Consider the following 4,724-nt stretch of genomic DNA (forward strand, 5'->3'; position numbering starts at 1 on the left):
CGACGAATTTATCCAAATACTCCATGAAGATCGAGTTCATTAACCGAGAGAAGGTGGCTGGAGCATTGGTTAAACCGAAAGACATGACTGTGTACTCGTATTGGCCATAACGGGTAACAAAAGCCGCTTTAGGAATGTCTCTGTTCTTGATTTTGATTTGATGGTAGCCCAACCTCAAATCCATTTTAGAAAAGATAGAGGATCCAGTGAGCTGGTCATATAGATCATTGATCCTGGGGAGTGGATACTTGTTCTTGATAGTGACCAAGTTGACAGGTCGGTAATCTACAACCATCCGATCCGTTCCATCCTTCTTCTTGACGAAGAGGACGGGGCAAGCCCACGGAGAAGAACTAGGACGGATGAAACCCTTTTTCAAGGACTCATCGAGTTGTTTCTTAAGCTCGGCTAGTTCTAGGGGTGCCATCTGAAAGCACGAAATAATGCAAAGGCATTAGAATTTCTAGGAGATTCGGACAGCATAACAGCTGTAAATGCTCAGAAAAAGATTCGAGACATTCACAACAGTTTGCAAAACCACTCAACAACATCATATCAAGGTTCTGGTTCAACCGACAACATACTAAAAGTAGTAGAACCTGAACTGAGGCTTGTAACCAACAATCCTATAGGTTACTACGGATTAGTAACACGTGAACCTGATAGAGAGAAGAGAGCCTAGTCCTTAACCCACGTAGAATGAGAAGAGAATGACTCAGATCAGAGGGCATAAGGTAAAGGAGTAAAAGAGCCTTACGTTCCCTCCCACAATCAATTCCCCTACATATAACTAAACCATTTCTAGACTCAACATCGACCAGTTTGGCTTGACGCACCTACAGGCAGTCCGGCTCTGATGCCAACGCTGTCAGGACCCCGATTCTAAGTCACACCGATCTAGCCTGTAACACCTCATATCACTTTGCGGCCTCACGCACGGTACTCCCACGGGTGCCACCTTACCATGGCCCGGGACCGTTTGCGCCTTTTGGCTCACGTATATGACAGTGTCGCTAGCATACATATCACAGAGAACCCGGGCCGACATGGCTAGTCGTGAACCCAAAGCGGCACTAACGTATCGAACAGACATACATGAATCAACATCGAACGTGTCGGTCAGCAGTGTGTGAATCCGGGCTATAGCACTGGGCTAACAGGACTCCGGGAACCCGGGCTGTAGCAGGCTAGGCAGGACTCCGGATGTCACCACGTGACACTTCCCCGAAGGGATAGACACAGGAATGAAATGAAACACATGCCGGCCAGTCAAGTGTCCAGAGAAGTAGTGCTGGGCTAGCAGGACTCCGGTGAACCGGGCTGTAGCGGACTACTATGGCTCATGGAAGCACTAGACTACATTTCCCCATAAGAGAGGCTGCCAAGGATAAACAACCAGATTGTCGGATCCCACACATACCAAGCATTTCAATCATACACACAATATGCTCGATATGTGTAAATACAACATGGCATCACAACAAAACTCTACAACTCCAAGTACTTTATTTAAAAGGCTCCGGAGAGCCATACATAACATGTTCATACAGATAGGGGTCACATGAACCGACACTCAAGTCATACAAACATACAAGCACATGCGGAAGCAAACTTGTGTGAGTACAGACACTAGAAAGAAAGAAGGCTTGCCGAAGCCTTTCTATCTACATAGGCCCTTCACAAGCTCAGATCACCACCTGGGTGGAAAGTCACTCGTCAACATCGAGATCTACATAGAACCCATCGGAAGGGGCGGTGTTGTCGTCTGAAAACAGTAATTAAAGCAACATGAGTACAAACGTACTCAGCAAGTCTTACAACAGATCCTACTATACATGCACATTCTCAAGAAGGTAGTGGAATTATTGCAGCAAGCCAGCTTTGACTCTTGGCTAATCTATCCTACGAGACACCACTTGTAAAAATAGTTTTCGCACACGAGTCCACTAATCACCATCTCAATACTCCACCGTGGATCCTCCTCATCATCCCGCGAGAGGGCCATCCACGGTACTCACACTTATCTTGAGTCTTTTAGTAGTAGCCATTTACTTGTCTATGAACTGCATAAGCGACCAAGTAGTCCTTTACCGCGGACGCGGCTATTCGAATAGTTTTATACCCTGCAGGGGTGTACTTCGTCACACACGCTCTCACCACTTACCGCCGTTTACACGACATGTACTCGGCAACCTTCACGCAGAAGCCCAACGTGGGTGTCGGCCACAGCCTGCCTAAACACTCAAGTCTCTAGTCCAGGTTTATCGCCTATTCAGGTTCCATCCGCAGGGAGTCCGGCCGAGGTTTCCACATACGGCCCCGAACGATGTGTACAGGGTTCCCGAGACACCAAACGGGCGACTCGGTACACCGGGCCACGAGCCTACCGCATCACAGCCCACCCCTCGGGTCAGTGCTGTCCACGGCCTCCAGCATACTACAAACACCAGAAACTACGTGCAACTCCTGAACAGAGGACAAGGGTGAATAAGAAGACGAGAGGGTCCATTGGTTTCGGGCCCAATACGTGGTAGTAGCTGATCTTATATCACACATACAGATCTCAGTTCTTAAGGACGGTCTCAATGAAACAACCCACCATGTACTCCTACATGGCCTCACATCGATACCTTTACCAAATCGTATTCAACACTTCACTCTTATTAACGACACAAACTTTCACTCTAGTTCATCACCCTGATGAGCCAGACCTGACACGACTCTAAGGATAGCAAGCATAGCATGGTAGGAACACAAACATGGCTCAATCAACTCCTACACATGCTAGTGGGTTTCATCTAGTTACTGTGGCAATGACAGTTCATGCAGAGGAAAGTGGGTTCAACTACCGCAACACACAGCAGTTTGAATCGCGTTGTCTTAATGCAGTAAATGAGAGCAGAAGCGAGAAGATGGGTTTGTATCGAAATATTAAATGGGTTGCTTGCCTGACGGAGTGGTGGTGGAATACTGCCCTTCAGTTGGATACTCGTGAATATCCTCGGAGGCAGAACCTACCACGAAGAACACATCGAAGCACAATCAACACCGAGCAAAGTGCAACAATATGATGCATGCATGAGACATGGCAAAATGAATGTATTGGGCTAATGCAACTAAGACCAGATGGGTTTGGACCATTTTGAATCAAAGATTCAAATTCCAAGCTCATAAGTGGCCCTTATTAGTGCTTTATCTTGTTCTGCACTAAACAGCAGGTTAATTTGCTTAAACATGCATGAAACCAGTACAGATGGATAGATTGGATTTTTTTGATCATTTTTCATATATAAATCTTTTCATTCTGAGCTATAGATTATTTTCTATGATCTTTTGAAGTTTATGATATATTCTGGAATTTCCTGTATAAAAATAATTCCAGTAATTAAATTGTTTATTACGTCAGCAGTGTGTCATGATGGAGTCAGCGGGTCACCGGGGTCGTCCAGGTCAAACCTGACGTGTGGGTCCCCTGTGTCAGTGTCACTGTTAGTTAATTAAACTAATTAGAATTAATTTAAATCTAACCCATCAGGTTAATTAGCAGGCGGGCCCCACTTGTCATTGACCCAGGGGAGGTCAAACCTCTGGTCAACTAGGCTGACGCGCCGGCGTTTAGCCGCCGGCGAGGCCAGATGCGGCGGTGGGGTGCGGGATCCGTGGTCCGGCGACCAAATGGGCGGCGGGGAGCATCTACACGCAGCTGGGAACGAGCCGCATCGATTGGTGATGGTGGTGGAGCTCGGGGTTGCCGGAATCGACGCCGACGACGAGCTGTGCGGCTGCCGGGGTACGGGTGTAGTCGAACCCGTCGCTAGAGAGCATGGCGAGGGGCGCGCGATGGTGCTACGGGCTCCTGGCGACTCGGTGAAGCTAACGGCCATGGTGGTGCGACCGTTGGATGGCCGGAGCCTCGTCAGCGACGAGCTCGGCGGTGGCGCGTGCGGGTGAGCTACGTGCAGTTGCTACGGAGCTCGAGAGGGAGAATGGAGAGGATAGGGAGGTGGCCAGGCTCACGGTGGTTGCAACGGAGCAGACGGCGAGGTCGGGGACGAGCTGCTGCGGCGGCGACGGCGAGATGGATCTCCGGTGGTGATCGACGAAGACGGGGTCGGTGGAGGCGGTGCAGAGCGTGCAAGCGCTCGGGGCTCGGCTGGCTCGACGTAGCGGACGATGGCAGAGCTTGTGGACACGGTGGAGCGGCGCGAGGGCGACAGTGGGCGCGGCTACGTTGGCGGGACGACGGCGGCTGCTTCGGCCATGGCGAGAGAGAGCGAGGGAGAGGTGCAGGGGGCGAATGGGGGTGTCAGGGCGGTCGAGCGGGCGACGTGGAGGTCGACCAGCGCGTCCAGCGGCGCGGGCGGCAAGCAGGTGGCGCCGTGGCGAGCTCGTGCACGCCGGCGTCACCTCTCTGCCTGCTCTGGCAAGAGGAAGCAGCTGACTGGCACGGGCCAGCACAGTGCTGGGCCGCCCAGTGGGCTGCCAGGTAAGATTCTCTCCCTCTCTTTATTCTGTTTTGTTTTTCCTATTTTTTTCTGTAACTGTGTGGCTTTATTAAAAATACTAAAACGTTTCCAAAAATCCTGCAAATAATTGTGGGCTCTGTTGGGATTATTCCTAATAGCCCTCACTTAAATCCAGAATTATTTGGGCATTTGAATTATTTTATAGCATTTAAATGCCCAAATGCAAATAGATAAAGAATTAATCCAGTGACCTTATTT

Source organism: Aegilops tauschii, chromosome 2 (assembly GCF_002575655.3).
Source record: "Aegilops tauschii subsp. strangulata cultivar AL8/78 chromosome 2, Aet v6.0, whole genome shotgun sequence".
NCBI lineage: Eukaryota > Viridiplantae > Streptophyta > Magnoliopsida > Poales > Poaceae > Aegilops > Aegilops tauschii.